Below are 10,280 nucleotides of genomic sequence, written 5' to 3'. Positions count from 1 at the left end.
TATCTAAAACCTTTTTCCTTTTAAAGGGCTGTTAATATTTTTATTCTTCCAAATACTTTTTTTCAGTCATTTCCATGGGTCCTTGGATGAGAAGACGTTGTGCCAAGCTGCCAACCTCCCTGCTCCAAGACTTCCTGTTCTCGTTTACTTTTTCTCCATCCTTTGCTTCCCCAAATTCATTGAATCTGGAAGTGAAAAAGAACTTCAGGCGAGTAAGGGAGGTCACAGAATGAAAGTATGTACTCCGGTCTGTACATAATTCTTGACTCTATGCAGGTTACGCAATAAGGAAACTAGATAAGTTACATGGGAGGCTCTAGGATGATTTGAGTCCCCTAAGTATCTTCAGTACTTGTCGATTACATTTACAAATGCAGAAAAAGAGTTAAGAGAAATTAAGTCAGTGTCTCATTGTGTTAGTTAGGTTTTTGTTACTGTGACCCAAATACCTGACATTAACAGTTTAAAGGAAGGAATTTATTTGGGCTTACTCTTTCAGAGGTCTCAGTCTGTGATCGACTGACTCCATTTGTTATGGTTTGAATATGAGGTTCCCCCCAAATCTCCTGATAATGTGGAAATGTTCAGAGTTGAAATAATTAGATTATCAGAGCTATAACCTAATCATTGGATTAATCCAATTGATGAAATAATAATCTGAAAAGACTGCTGTACTGGGTGGTAACATAGAACATGGCTAGAGGAGGTGGGTCACTGGAGGCATGCCCTGGAAGAGTTTATCCCTGCTGCAACCTCTTTTCTTCTGTTTCCTGGCTGCCATGAGCTAAGCAGTGCTCCTCCTCTACCCCCATGTTCAGCCTCACAATGGGCCCAGAGCAATTGGAATTGGCTGACCATAGACTGAGTCTCTGAAACTGTGAGCCAAAATAAACTTTTCCTCCTCCTCTAAGTTGCACTTGTTGAGTACTTGGTCATGGTGAGGAGAAGCTGACTAACACACCCATTGTTTTGGGCCTGAGGTGAGGTAGGGCATCATGGCTAAAGGGTGCAGGGGAGGAAAGTTACTCAGTTCATGGCAGCAGGAAGCTGAGAAACAAAGGGGAAGGGGATCCTTGGGATAATATGTATCTGGACTTTTTAGCCCAGGCTTGCTCTCATTCTTGCCTTAACTTAGGAGGATTTTTGGCTTGGGGACATTGAGGGACATAGTGTTTTACTGTCCTCCTTTAAGGATTATATAGTAAAAGGTAAACATGCCCAATTATCTGGATAGGGATTTTTAGGAATTCCCTTCTCTTTTCCTTTAACAAAGAGCTAGAGCAGTAAAAGAGCAGGTAGGATGGGATCATTTTACCTTATATTTTCCTCCTTCAGATCTTTGAAAAGAGATTTCCGTGGGAAGTTTCATGTGGTGATGACTCTCTAATGTGGAAAGCAGTTACAGTGATTGGGAGACCAGTGTCTGAGATTGGGGTCCCAGATGACTTCATGGCTGTGGCATGCTTGGTGCCTGGGAAAGTTTCTGTGCAAAGGTGCAGGATGCTATGGCAATCTCTCCATGGGAGGCTCTATGCTAGATTCTTATAGGTTTCACCTTGCTCTCAGGCACACAGCTCCTGGGAATGAAGTCATCAGGGACCCCAATCTCAGACACTGGACTCTCAATCACTCTCACTGATCTCCACACTCAAATGCTGAGGAAATCTATGAGAGTGCAAGGAAAAGATAAATAAATGGAAAGTTAGGAAAATTAGAGGATAATTCCAGGTAGTTCAACAGCAAATGTGCTCATACATGCAAAAGCTTATCCAGAGGATAGGGAACTCAATCAGACATAGAAGATGATCATATAGGGAGAGAGGGGACTTCTTCCTAAACTGATTTATCAGGTTTCTTTGATCAAACTGGATTTTATAAGGAAGCACACAGATGGGCCTAGGAGAAGTTTTAGAAACCTGACTACTATTTGATTAAGCAAAGAATCTTTGTTAGTTTTCCATGAATTTCATTAATGAATTTTCATCCCCAAATCTCAAAGGTCATTTTTTTGGTCCTCTAACTGTTTTTATTCATGGGCATTCTATTTCATAGATACATAAAAGCAAAGATAGATAAGAGTTCTCCGCAGATTTTCAGACCCAAACATCATAATACTTATTAAATATTTCCATGAGGCTGTCCCATATAAGTATCTTAAATTCTTATCCTATAACAAACATAACTTTCATCCCCTCTGGATACCATCCCACTTCTTGCAAATAAACACCAAACTAGAAAAAATCATGGTTTTCCTCTTCTTATTATTGTGAATAATAACATTCATATTACTCAAGAGTGTGTACAGCAATGTGTTATCTGAGTGCAACAGCAAGTCTCTAAATCCTTCTCTGGCTCATATAGGATCTTTCCTTTATATCCTTAAAACCTCTGCTACTTTAAAACTTTAGCATTGTTCTGTTGAACAATTACAGAAGCAACTCATTGGACTTTCCTTAGAGCAGAACAGAGAACAGGGTTTATGATTAACAACTCTCCGATTGTATGCTAACCCTAGCTTTTTCACCGTTTTGTTCTTGAGACTTCTTTTTAATCAATAGCAGTGTGTGAAGAGCAGAAGAACCAGCTATAAATGCTATGAAGAGTATCCCAGAAGCAAGTGGGTTTTAATATCTTTTTACTTGGAGAAGAAAAACATTAATTTGTGTACATATGTATTGACATTTAAACCTAGGTGCTGGAAATAAAAGTCTTCTTAGATGCTTAATTCTAAGAAAATTCATTTTTTCCTGAATATTGTAAATTATAAATATTTGCAGTCTGTGTTTTTTTTCTTATTCTTTGCCTTGGGTTCCCAACTATATATGCTAAAAGCTGGTGTTTCCTACTGCAGCTGGAGCTGCATAAGCCTAAGCAGACCCATGTCCCACTTTGACACACCTAATACTGCTCCTTCATAATCACAAAGGCTGATTTTCTTGTGGATACTTTCAAAATGCAGCTATACATGACTAAAGAATTTCAAACATATGCTTTAGCAGATGTATCTGAGGAATGCAGAGCCCATCTAGTGACTCTGTGAGCAGTGATATACTACTACTCTCAAAGTCATGATAGTCTCAGCCAAAAGGAACTGGATCTCTCTCTCTCTCTCTCTCTCTCTTTTTTTCTTTCCCCTTTGGTGGTGCTTGGGATCGAACCCAGGGCCTTATCCAAGCAAGGCAAGCACTGTATCAACTGAGGTATATCCCCAGCCCAAGGAGCTGGGTCTCTTATGCAGAGGTTCTGAAATTTGGCCCCAGGATTATCAGCATAATCTAGTGTTAAATCAAACTTTGAAGACCAAGAAGTTTCTGAAATAAGGGTTTATTAAGCTGTTTCAGATGCTAGCCAAAAATAAATGTATTGGTCCTGGGGTTAATCCCTTAAGCTACCAGCAGCATAGCCAGATAGCAACTCTATTAGATCTAAGGAACCTGGGTATTTTATAATGAAAATATGGAAGAAGAAAATATAAATTGTTTACATTGAACCTATATTGGGTAAAGATAAGAGGGGAAGGATAGGCAAAGGGCCGAGATAAGAGGATGGTCAATAAAGAGAATTTTTTGCTGCTTCTTGGTTGGTTGGTACTAAAATCAGAATGTGATGACACCTTGATGGATAGTCTTTAACATATAGGAAAGGAATGACAAGCAGTTTTTCTTTTCTTTGTTGTTTTGGCTTGAAACTGTCAGTAAAAATGACCTTCTATTATTTCTTTCTTTTCTCCATACTCTGATCTGTAACATAATTTAGGGCATCTTCAGCTCTAATCACTGGAAATCTGTTAAAACTGTAAATTTTTAGGGTCCACCTGGACCAAATGAATAAGAAAATCTGGGGATCATGTCCCCAATTTATTTTTCAACAGGCTGTCCTGATGATTTTGATGCACCTAAACTTTGTGGAAAACTTGACTAGAAGAATCAATGACTGGGCTGGAGATGTGGCTCAAGTGGTAGCGTGCTCGCCTATCGTGTGTGAGGCACTGGGTTTGATTCTCAGCACCACATAAACATAAAATAAATATATTTAAAAAATAAAAAGGATCTATTATTTCCCTTTCATCTACCTTAAAAAAGAAAAAAAAGAATCAGTGACTTCTGCTTCCATACTTTACAGAAACGGCTTTTTTTTCTTCTGTACTACCTGGAGAAATCACATGAGCAACAAAGAGCTGGCACATGTTGAGATCTGTGCATCCAAATCCTATTTTTTTTTTTTCTACCAGGGATTGAACCCAGGTGAACTTATCTACTGAGAAACATCCTCAGCCCTTTTTATTTTGAGGCAAGTTCTCACTAAATTGCTTAGGGCTCCACTAAATTGCTGAGGCTGGCTTTGATGCTCATACCTTAGCCTCCCAGCTGTTGGGATTACAGGCTTGCAGGGTCTTGGAGCTGGCCAAATCTTTATCTCTTTAAAAGAGACCAACTCCCTCAGAAGTCATCCTCCTACCTCTTCTGCTTCCTGCTCTCATATCTCTCTTTCCTTCTTTATTCTAAACTTTCTCTGGGATCCTAGTTAATTTCAGTTCTCATTACTAAGGGAGCTAGGCCTAGTGGTTCCCAAAACCTCCTGGTCGTCAAATTCAACTGGAAAAGATTTAAATAACCCCAAATTTCCAGTTCCTCTGCCGGAAATTCCAAAAGCACTCAGTTTCTTCAGTGTGAAATTTGCCTGGAAAGCTTATGTTTTTATTAATAGACCCCCCCACCCCCTGTATTTTCCTTTGGAGACTTCTGCATTGTTGTCTGGAAAGCACTTATAAGGAAGTTGTAAGGGAGAAAAACTTTTTTCACAAATTGCTAGGTTCGTAACTGAGGCCTCCTAACAAAAGGCAGATTAACCACAGAGAACGTCATATGCATTTATTTAATTAATTAAATAATTTATTTATTTTTACAAGACACCGGAACCTTCAGAAATGAATATCAAAGGAAATTGGAAAACCTGTATTTTTATTTCTAGATTTGGACATAGAATATATGATTGAATGGTAATAAACTGAGGGGAACTTAGTAAAGCCTGTTCAGATTCTTCTTGGCCTCTTGTGTCTTCATCCCTTTTCTCCTTGTATAGAAAAGACCTCGTCAAAAATGAGGGTCTTGTGACCTACTTTCACCGGATGATCCTCTAAGTTTTATGGCCCACTTCAGGGGAGAAGGCACCAAAGAATGTCAGAGAGACCTTGTGGTTTTTGGTGTTTTCTCAAATGCTAAATTGCCATATTTTGTAGTTGTGTATTCCAAATCCAGTCAAAGGACGTCGGCGTCCTCTGGGTGCGAGGACAGCCTGTGTGGTCCACGCATTTTTATATCCATTTTCTGTCTGTTCACTCCTTGGCAAGCTGGTGCAGGGCAGCCATCCCGGCGGGGTCTCAACCCGGACTGACTGGCATGGACCGGCAGAGCTGGGAAACGACCAAAGGAGAGATAGGAACTTCCTTCACAGGCATGAGAAAGAATCGAAAGAAAACTTAGAATAAGGATTTAAAATTTGCTCCCCAAACTCATTTATTGGTAGAAAATTGTGCCAAGGATGGCAGACCGCGGAAGTGCCTGGTGTTTGCGCCGAGGAGTGGAGGTATCTAAGGACTCGATGGTTTTCAGTAGCACGGAGGTTTACACATTTAATTCCTTGAGCAGATGTAGTCCATTTTTTAAAACGCCTTTCCTTGGTGAACCTTCTGTTTCGTGGAGGATTCCTCCCGGAAGGGGTCGCCATAAACGCTGGTGAGACCTTGAAGTTCCTTTCTTCTTGTGCGCGTCTCGGGGATTCTCACTGCCCAGCTTCAGAGTTTCCGAGACGCATCCTGCTTGGACTGAGCACGGCAACCTTAGGGAGCCTTAACTGCTGACCGATGCAAACGGACCTTAAATATCCTCCTGTCTTCTCTACACCTGGACCTAAATCCCCATGGCAACGCTAAATCTCTTCTTTTTATTTTCCAACATTATAACCACGATTGTAGGGCAGCCTTTTAAATCTGAGATCACCATCCCAGCCCTTTCCCTAGGGGTGGCCAGGCAGGACGTCCCTTATCCTTCCTGCAGTGGCTGCCGATCCGGCAGTGGGAAATCCCTGAACTAAAACGGGGATTTTCAGCATAACATTCAGTTTTCCTTCTTGCAATTTTCTTTTGGTAGCCACGAGACAGTATCGGAATGAAAAGGGCTCGAATTTTGAAACTGACAAAATGGAATCTCTCACCACTGTCGAAAACAATAGTAACAGGCCATAGAAGTATTTTGCGAACAAGGTGAGCGTGAGGGGGTGTAGCTCAGTGGTAGAGCGCGTGCTTAGCATGCACGAGGCCCCGGGTTCAATCCCCGGCACCTCCATTTTCTTCACAATTTCGGTATCGCTTCGTTTTAGGACACTTTAGTTCTTCTAATTCACGAGGAGAACAAAACAAATCGACTCTCTTTTGCTTTTAATATCGACTCCTTTCTGTTCTAAGGCCTTGGCACCACCTGGGTGGCTGCGTCAACAGGTGAGAAACAAGAAGAAACCAGTGGTAGAATACCCATTCGCTCGGAATTCCAGAACCTGAAAAACAAGCAAAATTCCAAATTAATAACTCCAGTAATACAGATTACATTTCTCATTATTAGCGAAGAGTAAAAAACACAGGAAAATCTCTTTAGATCCCTTCATTTTCTGAATTGTTCCTTTTGTCCTTTGCAAGAAATTCTGCAATTAAAATTAATATTTCCTTTTTGACCCAAGAATTATTTCATAGCACGTTTTTAACATTTCACTTGTGGGAAGGATTTTGTTTTTAAACTTTGTTTTTAAGTTCTAGTTTTATCCCATGATGATCAGAGAATACTGTTTGCATTATTTCTAGTTTTTATTTTAGTGAGATTCATAAGTACTACAAAGGAATGGTGGTAGGAGTGGTGGTAGTGGGGTCTCTACTGAGCCCAAACATAATGCCCTCTCTAGACAATTTCCGAGGGATCCGAAAAATTACAATTTTTTTTTCTGTTGTATGTGACCCTCGAAGACTGGTTTAGAGGATTTATTCATGCATAATTGACATTCTTTTAATTTTTGATTGGAGAATAATAGGAGTGGAGAAACCCATTATTTACCAAATCACCTATATATTTCTCTCCATAGAAGCGACTTCCCAAAGTTTGCTGAGGGGCTGTGGTTTTGTGGACTGAACAAGAGAGGCCCAGAGCCTCAAAGAACTAGGTAAGTGAACCAGACCAAAAGAGAGGAGGGCTTTAATTCATGTCGTGAGCGTAGCCCCCTCCCTGACATCGCCCTCGCAGAGATCTCGGGGCCAGGGAGAGGGTTCAGTCCCAAAGTGGGCGCCACCACAGCTGGCAGGTCCCCTTCTGCCTTCTCTTCCCAGTCCTAGCCTCCAAAGATCTCGGCACCCGGTTCTGGAGCCCGCACCGAGGCCAATAGAGCCTTGGCAGCGACCGACAGGAACCGCTCTGCATTTATCCTGTCTCCCCTCCTCATCAGGATCTGGTCTATATTTTTGTGTCCCACGCTCTGTGACTTTCTACAGCCCTTTACAGCAGCGGGGAAAGAGCCGGGAGAGTGAAGTCACGAGAAAAAAAAAAAAAAAAAAGTTTCACTCTGGGCTCGGAGTGGCGGCAGAAAAGTGACAGGAGTGGAAAGGTCCCACTACCGAGAAAAGAGGCTTTTGGTCTAGAATGCAGTTTACAGGTCTCTCAGTGAGGCGGAACACAAAAATTAGATGTAGATTTCGGAAACAGCGAAATTAGGTAGAGTGAACTCCAGTTTACTCCTGTTTTCTTAAAACGTTATCAAAAGGCAGTGTTTTGTCTTGAATACATTCCAGAAAGGTGGTAGGTTAGAAGGGGGTGTAGCTCAGTGGTAGAGCGCGTGCTTAGCATGCACGAGGCCCCGGGTTCAATCCCCGGCACCTCCAGAGGTTTTTCCCCGGTACCTTTTTCTTCACTGCTTTTCTGACCCTTGCTCAAACAAAGTAAACCAGTTTCACAATGGTTGGCCATTAATATTAACCCGCCGCATTTCTGTTCAGGCTTGTTACTACCTAGGTTGGCTGCATAAGCAAAATGAGAAAAACATGGAGAAGACTTGGCAGATCGCGATTCCGAAACTGCCTTGTCCAAAGTGACAAACCCGTTCATGTTTGGTTCCAATTGGTATTGTTTCAAAAGCAAGAAAGAAAAGATAAGAATGGAAAGATTCAACAAAAGAAAACCACGAGCTCTCCATTTCCCTTCATTTCTTTTGTGTGTGTGTGTGTTTATTTTTTATTTGTTCTTTTTAGTTATACATAACAGTAAATGTATTTTGACATATCATACATACTTGGCATTTTCCTTAATTTCTTTGGTTTTCTGAGCCGTGGTTGTCCCGATCAGACTGAGAACTAAGCAAGGAAAAACGTGGAACCGTTTAAACTGGGAAATTGAGTCATTTTCATCAATGAAAGTAGAGGCGTCGTCACGCTTCTGCCGAAAAATAGCTTTACTGGGAAGAACATTAGGCTTGAGATCTCAAAGTTCACAGATCGGTTTCCAGTTTTGTTCGACCTTCACTCTTACCAAGAGGTACAGACTTCCTAGACTGACAGAAATAATTTTACCTAAGACCGCTGCGCCCTCTATTGGAAAGAAATGATCCTTGGATCTTAAGAATGGTGGCACCTGAGAGGTTGCTGGAAATGCAGAATCTTATCTCCACCTCAGAACTATTGAACTAGAATCAGCATTTGAACAGGATCCTCAACTGAATCATCACACATTAAAATTTAAGAAACACTCGTTTGAATGCCAAGACGTGGGTTAAAAGGGAGTATACAATAAATATAGTAGTTGTATTTAATTTTTTTCTGAGTTCCTAATGTAGAAAAAAAATTGTAAAAATATTTCTATTGCTGAACCATTTTTTTAAATCTTTGTTTTATTTGTTTATTTTTATGTGGTGCTGAGGATTGAACCCAAGGCCTCACATGTGCTAGGTGAACACTTTACTGCTGAGCCACAACTCCAGCCTGTTTTCCCCTCTGTGATAACATGATATTCATTAATAATTTTTAAGTCACTGTGTATGATTGAAAATGAAAAAATCCATTTTCTTTTTAATGAAAAATTCAAAGTTTTGGGCTTGGGCTGTAGTGTATGAGGCACTGGGTTCGAGCTTCTGCACCACATGAAAATAAATAAATAAAATAAAGGTATTCTGTCCATTTACAACTTCAAAACATTTTTTTTATTTCAAATTTTCGAAGTAAAGATTGTGCTAACTTATAATGTGACCTGGAAAGTCTATATTTTTGTCTCTACAATATTTAAAATAAGATCTTTTATTCATTTCAGATATCAGAACTGCTTCTTCCCCACCACTTAGCACCAAATCTTCAGGAACTTTTGTTATTAACACTGCTTTTTGTGTTTTAAACAGTGATTGATTTTGAAGATTCAAAATCTTCTGCAACTATAATGATGATGTAAACTAAAGGATACAGCTAGAGTTAGGAAATCCCTAGTTCCCAGTATGGATAATATCAGATCACTTCCTTTCCAGTCAAGTTATTAGGGCATTTTTTTTTTAAAGAAAATAAATTCTCAAAGACTTTCTTCCTCAGATTAAGATGTCTTGGCTTTGAGATTCAATGTTCCAAAGAAAGATACAAAGCTAATACTGAGGAACCAGACTCTCCTTGATGGGAGAAATTTCTGTTCTGTTGATATATTTACTTTCTTCTTTCTTATCTTGAAAATACAGTTGAACAACGTCTGTTTGCCACTTATACCCACTGTGTCAGGAGAAAATTACTGACTGGCTCCCACCAAGGATATTTGTCATTTTGCAAAAGGAATATAGTCAAAGCATGAGAAAGAATACCATGAATGATTAACATTGTTTTTCTATATTATTGTACGGTTCAGGCATAAATGGAAATATATTTTATCCTTCCAACTGTAGATTTATCTAAGGAAGCTCTTCACTGAAATTTGAGGGAGAATAGGATAGGGATGCAAAAATCTAAGAACTTGGTCTGAGAAAGCCAAAGGAAATATAAGATGATAAAAATAATTCAAAATTTATATGCCAATATAAACAAATAACTTGACAAACTGAGATGCTTATGTAAAAATAAGCAGTGCTTAACTATGACCCATGTTAATAGTGACTCCTTTTAATGTACATTGTAGACAAATTCTGAAGTTTTCTGTATTTCATTTTGAGATCCTATCCTTCAACAAGCTCATTTTTCTACATCCCCAGCCATCTCCCCATCCCCATCTCCACCCCCACCT

At 39.9% G+C, this 10,280-nt stretch overlaps 2 non-coding genes across 2 annotated transcripts; both read left to right on the top strand.

Annotated features, from left to right (window-relative positions):
• Nucleotides 1-6,272: 6,272 nt before the first annotated feature.
• Nucleotides 6,273-6,344, top strand: Trnaa-agc. Its single transcript has one exon. It is a non-coding gene; the product is annotated as a tRNA-Ala (tRNA).
• A 1,502-nt stretch (nucleotides 6,345-7,846) lies between these two features.
• Nucleotides 7,847-7,918, top strand: Trnaa-agc. The gene has a single exon. It is a non-coding gene; the product is annotated as a tRNA-Ala (tRNA).
• The last annotated feature ends 2,362 nt before the right edge of the window (nucleotides 7,919-10,280 follow it).

Source organism: Marmota marmota, unplaced genomic scaffold (assembly GCF_001458135.2).
Source record: "Marmota marmota marmota unplaced genomic scaffold, marMar, whole genome shotgun sequence".
NCBI classification, from domain to species: domain Eukaryota; kingdom Metazoa; phylum Chordata; class Mammalia; order Rodentia; family Sciuridae; genus Marmota; species Marmota marmota.
The sequence above is the reverse complement of the archived record's forward strand: the minus strand, read 5'-3'. Positions and strand labels throughout refer to the sequence as shown.